A 15,156-nucleotide genomic window follows, 5' to 3' on the forward strand; every position below is an offset into this window, starting at 1 on the left:
AATAATGATAAATAACGACATAATTTCACGGAGTGGAAATTATCCCGTTAATAGAATTAAGAAGTATTCGTCATTCTCGAACGAGCGCTAAATAATTCTCCGAGGAATAGCAGTTTATGATGAAAATGATAAAACAACGATCTCACAAAACAATATGGACTCACCAATATGTGTACGCTTCTACAAATTAATTTACGCTGCGGTTGCCGGTATGATGTCGACAGTCCTTATTAGCGTGATCACCGTCCGAGTGGTAAATTTGCAATGGCCAGGACGAATAACGAGGCGAAACGCTTCCACTCCGGTGCATCCGAATCCCTTCATGCAGAAATACACTTAATAAATTTAATAATTCGATTTTCTATCAAGAGTAATTTGTAAAAGAAAAAAATTAAGAGAGCGTAAACAAGTCTTTGAAGAGAATTTACGATTCACAACGTCGATAAGATTACACGTTTTTATATAAATTTAAACGCATAAAATACACGCAATAGCGATAATAGATAAGATTGCAGAATTATTTAACGTATTATATTTTTTAACTTTCTCGTTTCCGTGACCTATCTAATACGAAACCGAATAAAATAAGTTTATCGCACACGATGAATTATATATTATATGCTCCATCCAATATCATTGATTTGTAAATAGTTCATATTTTCTGAATTCCACATCTTCGATTCTCCTCTATTTAAATATGAATGTCGGAATCTCACCTGTCCCACCTAATCTTCGATCCTTGCGGACTCCTGAATTCTCCTCTTAAGTAACCCCGTTCAGACAATAATGCAATATCGATTCTTCGTAATTTATTTATCAATACGACGCATTTATCATATCGCTTAATTCTCTTCGCAATATCTCTTTTTGATCATTCTCTCTTTCGTCTCGAGTCGCAGGAGAGTTTCGTTTGTCGGTCCTCAAGCGGTGCCTTCGCTTCTGTTCAGAGCCAATTTGTGATCATTGGATATAATTATGTAGTTTTTACTTTCGTAAAAACCTGTTAGTTAATTTGATCCACTGAAAAACAGTCTGAATCCCTCGATGACTCATTTCTTCGATCTTTGCGTTACATTTCATCTCTCATCCAACGTGCTTCGTTCACGCGAGTTCATTGACATCCGGCCACTGCCCGACTGTCTTCTCTCTCGACACTGTCTCGTCCTACCGATTCGAATCTACTCACCGTTCGACCAGAACTAAATTTTTTATTCCTCTCTCATGAATCTCCCGATTTTCACAAAGAGCCGATCACCGATCAACTTTCCCTCTCTTCGTCGCGATTTTGATTCACCGAAAATTCTCTTTGTCTAACGCGCACCACCTCAATCATTCTTCGTTAAACAAAATCATCAACTCATTGTCAGTCTCATTCCTTCCAACAACCGATATTGTGATCTCGCGCTTGAACATAATCGCCAGGTAGAGGACTCTCTTCGATCTCTTCTCCTCGATCATCGAAGTCGTCGATCTCATCAAGGATCGATGAAAAATCACCTAACTCGACGTGGTCCACGATGAACTTTTATCCGGCTCCGATCTTCACGCGCACAGGATCCAGCGTGATCGAGGTAACGCGGGGATGACTACGGATGATCCAGGAACGACAATTGAGCGCGAAACAAGGAACAGACGAACAGAGGAACCGGCCGGTGTCGGACCTCGTGGATGCTGACTTGTTGGCTTGCGGAGTAACGTGTCGCGACTCGCGAGGGTGGGTGGAGTGCGCCACTCGCCGCCGGGTGGCCAGGCCAGGTCGGCGACCGTCGTACCCGTGTCCTGCGAATGGCTTGTACCGGCGGCGCGCTCGCGACTGGGATCCTGGATTTCGGATGAGGGGCTCGCTCTCAAGAATCAAGCACGCAGGCGCCGCACGCTCGCCGTCTCTTTTCCTGGCGCGCCGACTCGCCTCGCCTCTCTCTGTCTTCCTTACTCAGCAGCCTGCCGGTGCTCGCCTGCTCCTGCTTACTCGCGGGGTGGCTGATACGTGAGAGTAACCTACCCTGTCCACCTGCCCCTACCTGTCTGTCCCTACCTGTCTGCCCTACCTGTGCCCCTATCTGTACCCCTGCCTCTGCCTCTGCCCCTGCCCCTGCCCCTGCCCCTACCTCTATCTCCCCGCCGATATCTCAGAAAAGACGTGCATGCTATTCATAATTATCCGCGGTGACGTGGTCTGAGAGGCACGCGAGCGCATTCGCCCCTTCCTGACGTAGTCCTCGGTTAATGACGTTGAGATACTCGCGTTAACGCGGCGCATCCACGTAGATCAGGCTAATCGCGTCAATCTGGTTGACGGGTCTCGAGCGGAACGCGCTAAGCGGAAGCGATTACGCGCCGTAGCGACTGATTGCGGAAGCGTATAATCCGTATAAATAATATATAGAGAGGTATAGGTCGATAATTTTCTAAACGTTTAAAAATACTCTTATGTAATTTCTTATTTTTTTTCTTTGTAAAAAATAAAGATTTAATAATTTCACTCAAAAAAAGTTTAAAAATAAAAGTTGTTGTCTCATTTAAGTTGAGTGCCAAACATATTTTTGTAATATTTTACATCATTATATTCTATAAAAAATATAAACGAAACTTTATTAGCTGTTCACAAATGTCAACATGCGAGTCTTTTTACTCCGTGACGTCCTTGTCTGCGCTTGTTCCTGCGCTCGTAGGCCGTCGGGTTACATGAGTCTGCTAAGGGTCGTCTTACCCATCCACTTGCTTAGTCCTTCGCTCGCTACGTGCTTCGAGTATTTTCGCGAGCCTGCGCTACCTGCCTACACACTGACATTTATACGCGCGCTGGCGTGGGTTTAAGACTTTTTACTCGTGTACAATGCAATTTCCGCCGGGTTTTAATTCGAAAAAGCTTGATAAAGAACCTTATATAGACATCAGTCTCTCAAAACCACTACAGTAATAACACTGAAGATATGGTAATGGACGTAAACAATTACATTAATATCATTCTAATGGAGGATTCTGAGTGCATATATGCAATCGCGTATGCGTATTAAGGTTTCAAGAGCATTGTACAGGTCGCTAGGGGTCCTATGCAAACTACCTAAATCCCGAGATAGTATATGCATTTAAGGGACAGTTTATCAAGAGACACGGTAGTGACGACTGTAAGCTAATATTTTTACTTGGCCACCTTTCAAAAACCTGCTTTAAACAATCTACAATTCGTATCAGAATCAAAATAAAACTCAGAATAGAATATTATTCATAATTTTATGTAATATGAAAAATATGGTATCAGAATATATATTATATGTATACAAAAAAAGTGTTAAAATACATTGTACATCACAATACACGATATGTAAAATCATCGAATTATATAGAATTTTTATTCTATGAAAACTGACGTATGTGAATTATAGAGAGTCTAAATCCTTTTGACGTTGCTGTAAATTTTCAAATGATATAAATCAAATAATAACAATGCATGAAAATAGAAGCGTTCTGATCAGGACAGCAGATGTTCTATGTTCAGCAACGTATCTGACCTATCTTTAAATGTTTTGCACGATCTTTGAAACACGTGCACAAACAAGCTAATGCATGTTAATATATCTTGGCTAAGGCTTCAAACAACGAAGAGTGGTGCAACTTCGCGTGCACTTACGATGGCTTGTAACGCTCGCCTACGCGTTGCATGTTGCGAGAAAGAGAGAGAGAGAGACTATCTGTAATATATTGTTACGCAGCCATTTTCTACTCACTGCGTGACATTTACGACCTAAGGTACCCCTTGCAGGACCCCGAACAAACGCGCACCCGTCGCTTTGACTCGCTTTAACTCGACTGTATGCAGAATTATTCGTAAATGCTTTGATCTTCCGCGAACAAAATCCGATACTCTTAACTTTGAGCACTGGCAATTAACTTACCTCTAGTCTTATACTTCTTACTCTTTAAAGGAATGCATGCACAAAATCCAATACTTACGTACATTCTACTGTATTTATTATTATAGCTAAAAATATTAACGTATGGTGATTAACTAATTATTATTATCATTATTGTTTCGCAATATTAAAAACATTTTTATTAAATGTTTGCCTCGTCCTTGTTTAAATCGCTAATTGACCATTTAATGATCATCCTGACCATTTGTCGTTCAGAAATAAACTGTTTATTTTATTACGCAAAAAATCGATTATTATTATGCTTTTGTTTGTAAAGTTCAGTAATCGGGAAAATATATGTAATATATTTTTTTGTATTCTCTTTAAAAAAGAATTATATTTGTAACTTTTCAATCACTGCTTTATCCGTTCGATTGATTCCAACGATCAATACGAAAGAATATCTTCTTTTAGGGTAAACTCGGATAAGATGGCTATAGAGGAAAGATGGCCATCCCATGTTCTATCAATCTAACTCATCATCTAATATCGAATAAACATGGGTTGGCCATCTTACCCGAGTTTACCCTATAAATAACATTTTTCTTCTGTGTAAGGAAAATTTTCTGCGCGGTCTTATTCTCTGTGTATCTTCCAAATGTATCTCCTACGTTTCAAAAATAACTCTATAAGGTATTGACGTCCAAGGGGGCGTTGTACGTATAATAGATACGTGGGCATCCGCATGTACAGGTTGGCATAAATATGCAAAACCCGTTACATTTATGGTGCATAAAGTTTTATGCATTTTTCAACGCGTGCGCGTATAATGCTTAGCCGCAAGCGTTACCTACAGACGGCATTTTCCAAACTGTAATACTGACCCACGCAACGCGAGGTTACGACCGCAGAGCCGAGGACGCTCTTTTATCAGGCGCTTTTTCGAATTTTGCATCGAAAACCGTTGCGATAAACGTCAGAGACCGAGCAAAAAGTGCAATCGTGATGTTCAATTCGATGCGAACAACGAGTACATGTAAACAGACCGTTTGCAATTAAGCAGATTGGCGGATTAACTCCGGAAGCTTTGCACGTTTCGTCTCTTTCACGTGAGGAGTTGCATACCGCCGAGAGTACACCGAGGGTGAGATAACACGTTCGAAAATTACAGAGACCGGACTCTACGTCTCTCGTTACGTAAACCGCAACATTGCAACTGATTCGGTTCATCGAATTTCTTGGCACGTCTGCGACAAAAGATTAATCGCGACAAAATGTAATAAAAATATATACTCTTATTAAAATTCTGTGTTTCTTTCTTTTAATTATTCTTTTTACATTAAAGAATATAAATAAAAAATGAGCTATCTTATTCGATTTGCATCAAATATATTATAAATTTCTCATTCTTCCTAGTCTTAATTTTATTCTTCTTACTATTCTTATATAATTAGGTTGCATCTTGCTTGCACTTTTCCTCAAATTTCTTTTTTTTCGTTGCTATTACTCGCAAAAACGTGTGCATGTTGGTGTACACGATGTGTGAATGTCCGTAGTGTATTAAGCTTAGAGCCGTGAGTTCGTTAAGCCCAAATGGCTGCGGATCAATCATCCCTACGGAAATATTTTAATTATGGACAGATATCTCCAGAGCTGGCACTATCTATGTAATGGTAGACGGTCTCTCTGTCCCCTCGATGTAATCCCACACAGCAAGCATATCAAAGAGACGTTCAGAAGATATCCCGAAGATATCCTATCGCCTAAATACATCTTCGGGATATCTTCTGGACGTCTTTTTGATATGCATGCTGTGTGGGATACGAATTAAAAAACCATGAAGTGACGCCTTATAATATCGTTACATTACTGGACTAAAACATCCTGCCCGATGCTTTCATACAAAGTTTAAAAACAGCGTGAGCGTGCTAAGTGCGATTAAAATTCCATAACGACCTGCGTCGGTTATAAAGGCCATGAAAATAAGAGAAAAATTATATTCGATGGGACATACGTATTATTTTTAGCAATGTTTCGGGCACCTTTACATGTCACGTACCGTACGGGTTTTAAACGGTGTAGGTGAAACGCTCAATCTTTTAGTATCATGCTGAATAATTCAAGAAAATGTGTCGATCTCTCTTTACATTTTTCCGGCGTACAACATCGAATTTTATGGTTTTTATTTCTTACATACTTTGTTACTACACTACTACTTACTTTGTTATGACAACATACGTTATTATAGTTCCCTGAACGTAATTCATCATAATGTGCGTTCTCAGCCACTTAATTAAATCCCCTTTTGCCGTGTAAATACATAAGATCCCCACGACTTAGGAAAAGCACCCTTCAAAGCACCGGTGTTGCATGTTAGCGTAGGTTAGTACTGCACCCTTATTACATATAGAAGATCACGAGTATCCTTGTGAGCTCGACCTTCTCCAATATGAACCTCAAGCAGGCAAACACGCATTTTTAAAAGGGTCTATAGATTAGAAAAAAAATAAAAGTAAACTTGCTCGCAAAAAACTTTTTGCTTAATTAAAAACTTAATCGCTAACAAAAATTTTTTATAAATATGTTCAATTCTTCTCTCTATTAATAGCTCTTTGAAAGTTTGTATTTCTGTTAGATATTCTAGATAATAATAGGCGCAATTGACCGAAATTATCTACTGTATACTCCAACAATTGGAATTTTTCGAAGTTTTTCTATAAGCATGTATCGATACTGCAAGATTCAACTCTCCTAAATCAATTTTTTTTTGTAAAATGAAAATGATTGGAAATGAAATATACCGCAAATTGATGCTAGTCACGAATCCACGATAAATTATATCATTCAGCTCAATAGCCAGCCTCATCTGCTTGAGCGGTCCAGCATATAAAATTCGTTCTGGTCCAAATTCCGTGATTGGCCTACTGCCATGTCATATTTCGGAAAACATTTAAAAAAAAACAAGATGTCATAATCGACAGACGAAAATTCAAAATGTAAAATTATCAATCGCTTGAAAAATGTAAAAGAATTCGACACGCAATCGCGGGTGTATGTGAAGTTAGCATATCAATTGTCAGCATATCAAAAAAAAAAGTGGAGTTCTCTTTGCATACAACCGAGTTCTATAGTTCCTGACAAATTTTAACAATAGTTCTAGTCATTTAACATAAATAAACGGAAGTTGAGAAATGATATGCTAACTTCCCGCGAAGTCAGCATATCATATCATTTTTTCGAAATTTACTCCAATTAATTTTATAGTTTTTGACGAGTTCTATAGTTCTATAACATAGTTCTGACCATTTACCATCTCTAAATAATTATTAACAATTATTTAAAGGTAGCCAGTGGTCAGAACTATACGAAACTATCATCAGGGGGTTTAGAACTATTGTTTAAAACCTCGAACGAGCCAAGAACTTATCGCAGAAGCATAGCATATCACTGTAGTACGAGTGATATGCTCATAATAATGGTTAATAATTATTTAAAGATGGTCAATGGTCAGAACTATGTTATAGAACTATAGAACTCGTCAAAAACTATCAAATTCATTGGAGTAAATTTCGAAAAAATGATATAATATGCTGACTTCGCGGGAAGTTAGCATATCATTTCTCAACTTCCGTTTATTTATGTTAAATGACCAGAACTATTGTTAAAATTTATCAGGAACTATAGAACTCGGTTGTATGCAAAGAAAACTCCACTTTTTTTTATATGCTGACAATTGATATGCTAACTTCATACACACCAATCGCGGCGTCTGAGTAATCGCGTTTCACCTCACTTGACGTATAATCACTGAATTGATTAACCGCGTGATTAGTGATGCAAATAGATGGGGATACCGCATGAAACGCAGTTTCAACTTCACTTAACAATTCTATGATTTCATAATAAGTAATTTATAAGTAAGAGAAATCGCGCGTTGCTAGCTCTTCCATTTACCTAATAAACTTTAATCGCACACGCGAAATATATTTCAAAATCGTTTATGGGAAAGTAGATGATAAATATACAAATATTTCAAGAAATGTATTTTTTTACCTTTCATATAAAGATTTATGTAAAGAAATGTATAATTACGTACAGATCATATACAAAAGCTATTATGAAGTACTTTGTTAAGTTTTGTCTCGGAAGAAGGTACTCTTTTTCACTTCAACTGCGTATAATTCTCTTTGAGGACGCATATTGCAATTGTTAAGGATTTATCGCGATTTAAATGTTAAATGTACCGTACTATTGGTTGATAAAGTGGAAACTTGCGTGGTATATTGATAATCAATCGTTAACTTGGACAAAGTTATGTATGGTTTTGCCTACCATCTGCCTTCCTGTTGCACTTTCCGTCGGTTTCCTATTATTACGCAGTGGGAACACCTGATACTGCTCGACTTGGCCTAGGTAGTTCGTCGAGGGATTGTAGGCCAGTAATAAGACCTCTCCCTCCCTCCTCTCTCTCTCTCTCTCTCTCTCTCTCTCTCTCTCTCTCTCTCTCTCTCTCTCTCTCTCTCTCTCTCTCTCTCTCTCTCTCTCTCTCTCTCTCTCTCTCTCTCTCTCTCTCCTCTCTCTCTCTCTCTCTCTCTCTCTCTCTCTCTCTCTCTCTCTCTCCTCTCTCTCTCTCTCTCTCTCTCTCTCTCTCTCTCTCTCTCTCTCTCTCTCTCTCTCTCTCTCTCTCTCTCTCTCTCTCTCTCTCTTCCTCTCCAGGTACTAGCATGCATATTATGCTTGCTAAGTAATACGGTTTCAGACCACAGGTTAATATGCGGGGCTAGCACAAACTTCATACAGCCAGCAATTTCTCTACATGTTATGATTTTCAAGCTAACAATTAAAAATAAAATAATGAAAAAGATTATCCGTAACGAGGATAAATTTTGGACAGTAAATCATGATGAAACGATAAAGATAATCTACAACTAAAATCTTTTATGCGATCATTTATTAGAATTTTATTCATCAAAATGGACTCAGCGTAAGTACTGGCAAAGCCTCCTTCTTATATTAAATTTAATTTTTTCATCTTATAAACCCTTCTTTCGATTACTCTTTTACGCGGATTTTAAGATCTTTGACTCCAATTCTGTAAATCCCAAATAAACGAAATGATTACGGAGCTAATAACGGCATCCTATCGGTATATACGTGCCACAGTCTATCTCATATATCTAAGTAACGAACGCATACCAATTTGACGCTTTAACCAATATCAGGCATGAATGTTCCTGATACGCGTCAGTGGAAACTACGGAGAATATCGCCATCGCATCTACAGATGGACATGATACCCGAAGCTCCGTGCAAATAAGGCAAATGCATACTGGTGCCCGCGCGTACACGCACACATATACTTGACTCCGAACGTATCCACATTCTCATGCGCGTGTATGTGGCAATGCAATCGAATGCGAATTTATAGCGCCTCGACAACGGCAGTCGAGGCAGAAACGGAATATCGGTTCCAAAATGTGCGCACGTGGATAGAAAATACCAATATCGCCACCGGTTATATTCGGACCACACATTAGCGTTCTGTAATTGTCGCGATAGGTGTATCGAAATATCGAGATGATAGATCCATATGCAGATGACAGTATATCCTATCTGCTCTCAATTAAAATTTAATTGATTTCGGAAAAAGTGGGTGTTGCGACTAAAAAACAATTCATAAAATAATAAAACAATCGCCATTAATCGATACGAGAGTTCGTTCATCGCACATCTTGAAAGTGATTACCGCGCTCTCTTAATTTCCGCCTCGAAATAATTAATTGTCGTGGCGATAGTGGTGTTTTTTTTACGGCGGCCAGTTTATTGGAAAAACATTTGTCTCCGAACTGTTGTAAAGATAGAAAAGATACACTATCACATAAAGCGAACAATGTAAAATATAAATTCGAGTCGCGTTATATATCACGAGATTACTCGCGATAAATGGCGAAGAAAATCTTTCACGATCTATCGAAAAATAATTTACTGTCGGATAGTTTCTAAAAGTACACAATACACGTTCTCGTAGTAAGTTAGGTGCTTTCACGTGTCTGACTACGATGCTACGTGAACAGAAGGGATATCTTTCGATTGGACAGACAAATTTATAGCAAACGATATAAATACTTTGTGACAAAAACTACATGCCTGAATAACTTTGCAAGAGAATGCGGATATGCGTCATTGCAGGTAATTTTATGTAGCTATTTTTAATTGGTAAACAAAGCCGTTCGTGTAAATAACAAACATCGACTTCGTGTCATTAGAGATTGAATTGAGTGTAGCTTGTAGAACATTCACCGATTAACATTTTACCGTAAGCGTATGCAAATGTGCCCAATGGGAAGGAAAATGAATATTCATGGGACGTAATCAGAAAATAAAGAGAGATAGAATTTTCCTGGCTTTTCGGTGTAATTAATCTTTAACCGTGCTGCGCAGTTTCAATGATGCATGCGGTATGTATACCACGACAAATCGCGTAGTTAAACTACGAGAGCTGTTTTCCTTCTAAAAGTATTTACTTTATGCGCTAGTTGATTTTTCTTGCCGTCATGTACACGATTTCTGATTTATTTTTTGTAATAAAACGGTAATGTGCATTCGAATCATATTAAATTCCTATTTCTATGAGTTTATTTAAAGAGACTTACAAATTTGTGGCAATGTAAAACAGGATTCGCATTAAAATCTTTCGTATTCGCAGAAACACGAGAACCGTCGCGCAGAAACTGGTCACTGATCATCATTTTGTATTACGAGATTGTAAATAAATCGTCAAAGAATTTTTCCGTGTCTCTGACTGCACCTCGTAGCTTGAAAATCGCAAAATCACTGACTCGACAATTTTCCGAACAGCCGCTTGAAATCACAGATTTCAAGAGGCTTGCAGCAGAGCTTAAATACGTCGTTTTTGCTACCATCGAACCACAAACCTTCTCAAATCTCCTGCTTCGCTTTCCTTTGAAACAATATTTTTTCTTTGCAGTATCAATCCTATGTGAATATTCATGTGCGATTTCAAAGCTCGTTTGACGTCAGAACTAACGTTAAAAAATGAAAAAAAATTTTATTACAAAATTTAAACCGTTTTTATCTCTTGCGAATATATGCGAATATATTTTTTACTTTTTTAATTTTTTACTCTTTTATAACTGATGTACACTAGAAAAGCTTGTTTCGTATATTTTTCAAAAACAATTAAAACTTTATTTGAGATTGATCAAAACAGTAATGAGAGAAATTCTAGCCAAGAATACTGGATATACGATTTATAAGTTTTATGGCACACGAATGGCCCTTAAAATCATAAAAATATTGCTCTAATGAGAATACAGGGACCTATGACTCGGATTATCTCCTATTATCTCCGATTATATTTCATTTTTATTTAAGTTATACATGTATATCATATCCAGCTCAGTGAGTATATGTTTTAATAAATTGAAAAATATATCAATTCACAATCAGATTATTTCATATTATCAAGTATTTTAAAATAATCTCTTATGCAAACGCACTTATACAAATCTAATCATCAAAATACACCGTCCGCGCAGAATTTTGTACACCGACGGCAATCTCGATATTAATTGTACTTTATTATGTTAAGACGAAAAATTAACATGCGCACTTTACTATATTAAAACGAAGAATAACAGACGAAAAAGATATAATTGCACGAATAAATCACGATTTATTCCACATTCGTGATATTTCACGAATTGGCAATACACGAATCCCTAACGATGAAAGAATTTAAAAAGACTCATCTATGTATAAATGTCGAATTTGTGTCTTGCAATTGAGAAATATTAGAACATTTGCGAAATTAATTAGGACTGTACTTGCTTGGTAAAAGCATTGTAATATACCATTAGATTCCATTCAAAAATATAATAGTCAAAAATATAACAGTAACGATTATTTAAAAAAATTCGAAAATAGCATCGACAACGTCACTCTAATATTGGACAATACGATGCTCGAATAATGGAGTCAAGTTACTGATTAATTAAGACATAAATCAATTTTAGCATTATATTCCCTTTGAACTCTTTTCTCGTAGTGCGTAGTATATTTCTTTGAAGAAATGTTACGCATGTAAAAATCAATTGTACTCACTCTAAAATAGCTATTTCTTCTCTTATGTTAGATTAATATCAGCTTTGTCATCATCTATTCTCTCGAAAAAGTTACATTCACGAAAACGCAGGTAATCACGTTTGCATGTCACTTTGTACGTAATAGCACTCCCGAATTTAATGCGCGACGCGACGAACCAGCTGCGGTTCGTTTTCTCAACTAAATCGACGGCGATGGCTACGTGAGCCTTCTCGTTTCTACACCCTCCCATCTTTTCAAGGTCGTATCCAGGGGAGGAGATATAGTCAATGAAAATTAATGCTTCAAGAAGTGAACAACGAGCGCCGGTCAATTTGATTGCGTTAATTATCTACCTCTTTATTACCCAATGCACTATGAAATAAATACCAAACGTTTTGTTCGATACACAAATTTATTATTAATCAATTATTTAATTATTAATAAATATAATAATATCCTAGGCCTCCTCCTCCTCTCAGGCTGCTCGGGATGTTAGCTTCGCAGGATTCCCTCGCTGCTCCGATGTCACCTTCTGCGTCGTTATTTTCTGAAACATTCAAATGAACGATTAGATTAAGTAAAGACAGAAGAAATCGAAACTTTGTGACATAAATGACGTAAGTACGTGAAAATAAATTACACTCACCACCTTCTTTTAGGCTGCTCGGGATGACCCTCGTGTTCCCTCGATGCGAAGCAACGTTGCTCCTTCCCGCGTGGATATTTTCTGTAACATAAAAATAATCGAATCGATTAAATAATTGTCACGCGCATCGAACATCTTATTCGTTATTCAGATTAATATTATATTTTAAATTACTTCTTCGAAAAAAATCTTTACGTTAGAATCAACTTGAATCAAATTTTTTCAAAATATTTCTTTTTACTAATTTAAATACCGAAACACGATTTAATGTAGCAACTGAATAAGCACAAACGAAAAGAGAGATTCTATATCTTTAGAAAAAATAAAAAGTAACATTTACCAGAAGTGTTGGTACGCCGATGCCCGATGCCTATCCTAGGCCTCCTCCTCCTCTCAGGCTGCTCGGGATGTCAGCTTCGCAGGATTCCCTCGCTGCTCCGATGTCACCTTCTGCGTCGTTATTTTCTGAAACATTCAAATGAACGATTAGATTAAGTAAAGACAGAAGAAATCGAAACTTTGTGACATAAATGACGTAAGTACGTGAAAATAAATTACACTCACCACCTTCTTTTAGGCTGCTCGGGATGACCCTCGTGTTCCCTCGATGCGAAGCAACGTTGCTCCTTCCCGCGTGGATATTTTCTGTAACATAAAAATAATCGAATCGATTAAATAATTGTCACGCGCATCGAACATCTTATTCGTTATTCAGATTAATATTATATTTTAAATTACTTCTTCGAAAAAAATCTTTACGTTAGAATCAACTTGAATCAAATTTTTTCAAAATATTTCTTTTTACTAATTTAAATACCGAAACACGATTTAATGTAGCAACTGAATAAGGACAAACGAAAAGAGAGATTTTATATCTTTAGAAAAAATAAAAAGTAACATTTACCAGAAGTGTTGGTACGCCGATGCCCGATGCCTATCCTAGGCCTCCTCCTCCTCTCAGGCTGCTCGGGATGTCAGCTTCGCAGGATTCCCTCGCTGCTCCGATGTCATCTTCTGCGTCGTTATTTTCTGAAAAATTCAAATGAACGATTCGATTAAAGGTGCGTTCGGGGAGACGCTATTAGCGCTGACAACGTCATTCTATCTCTGTTACTTACTGAAAGTTGAACAAAGACAGAGCACGCTTATAGCGCTAAAAGCGCGCTCCCCGTAAGTAACTTTGTAAGCGTGGTGTCGTTCCGCAGACAACGCGACGCGATAACTTTGTAGCCTAACTAACTTTCGAAGCCGGGGGTGTCGCTAAGCAGACAATAACGCGACGCGATAAGTTTGTAGCCTAACTAACTTTCGAAGCCCGTGGGTGTCGCTAAGCAGACACGATGCGACGCGACGCGATTACTTAATATTAGCCTAACTAGCCCGTGGGTGTCGCTAAGCAGACACGATGCGACGCGACGCGATTACTTAATATTAGCCTAACTAGCCCGTGGGTGTCGCTAAGCAGACACGATGCGACGCGACGCGATTACTTAATATTAGCCTAACTAGCCCGTGGGTGTCGCTAAGCAGACACGATGCGACGCGACGCGATTACTTAATATTAGCCTAACTAGCCCGTGGGTGTCGCTAAGCAGACACGATGCGACGCGACGCGATTACTTAATATTAGCCTAACTAGCCCGTGGGTGTCGCTAAGCAGACACGATGCGACGCGACGCGATTACTTAATATTAGCCTAACTAGCCCGTGGGTGTCGCTAAGCAGACACGATGCGACGCGACGCGATTACTTAATATTAGCCTAACTAGCCCGTGGGTGTCGCTAAGCAGACACGATGCGACGCGACGCGATTACTTAATATTAGCCTAACTAGCCCGTGGGTGTCGCTAAGCAGACACGATGCGACGCGACGCGATTACTTAATATTAGCCTAACTAGCCCGTGGGTGTCGCTAAGCAGACACGATGCGACGCGACGCGATTACTTAATATTAGCCTAACTAGCCCGTGGGTGTCGCTAAGCAGACACGATGCGACGCGACGCGATTACTTAATATTAGCCTAACTAGCCCGTGGGTGTCGCTAAGCAGACACGATGCGACGCGACGCGATTACTTAATATTAGCCTAACTAGCCCGTGGGTGTCGCTAAGCAGACACGATGCGACGCGACGCGATTACTTAATATTAGCCTAACTAGCCCGTGGGTGTCGCTAAGCAGACACGATGCGACGCGACGCGATTACTTAATATTAGCCTAACTAGCCCGTGGGTGTCGCTAAGCAGACACGATGCGACGCGACGCGATTACTTAATATTAGCCTAACTAGCCCGTGGGTGTCGCTAAGCAGACACGATGCGACGCGACGCGATTACTTAATATTAGCCTAACTAGCCCGTGGGTGTCGCTAAGCAGACACGATGCGACGCGACGCGATTACTTAATATTAGCCTAACTAGCCCGTGGGTGTCGCTAAGCAGACACGATGCGACGCGACGCGATTACTTAATATTAGCCTAACTAGCCCGTGGGTGTCGCTAAGCAGACACGATGCGACGCGACGCGATTACTTAATATTAGCCTAACTAGC

General features: G+C 38.9%; 1 protein-coding gene and 1 long non-coding RNA gene across 5 annotated transcripts in view; both read right to left on the reverse strand.

Moving 5' to 3' along the window:
• Nucleotides 1-15,156, reverse strand: part of LOC139768398 (uncharacterized) — a 99,560-nt gene that overhangs the window by 56,604 nt on the left and 27,800 nt on the right. The window contains exons 1-2 of one of the 3 annotated variants that reach the window (XM_071698539.1): nt 717-1,847; nt 165-318 (exon numbers count right to left, since the gene is read on the reverse strand). The exons of 1 other annotated variant lie outside the window; for it this stretch is intronic. The gene's annotated coding sequence lies outside the window, so the exon portion shown is untranslated. Of the gene's footprint in view, nt 1-164; nt 319-716; nt 1,848-15,156 lie in introns of those variants that run through there. One more of the 3 variants, XM_071698543.1, reaches the window with a different exon arrangement.
• LOC139768382 (uncharacterized) lies at nt 12,354-13,931 on the reverse strand. 2 transcript variants are annotated; one of them, XR_011717344.1, is made up of 6 exons: nt 13,725-13,931; nt 13,511-13,635; nt 13,171-13,251; nt 12,947-13,071; nt 12,607-12,687; nt 12,354-12,507 (listed from the first exon to the last, which is right to left on the reverse strand). It is a non-coding gene; the product is annotated as an uncharacterized lncRNA (long non-coding RNA). The 2 variants fall into 2 exon arrangements; XR_011717343.1 differs by having other exon boundaries at nt 13,511-13,931.

The sequence above is a fragment of the Temnothorax nylanderi genome, unplaced genomic scaffold (genome assembly GCF_030848795.1).
Source record: "Temnothorax nylanderi isolate EJ_2023f unplaced genomic scaffold, tnyl_v1.0 TNYL_tig0016_pilon, whole genome shotgun sequence".
NCBI lineage: Eukaryota > Metazoa > Arthropoda > Insecta > Hymenoptera > Formicidae > Temnothorax > Temnothorax nylanderi.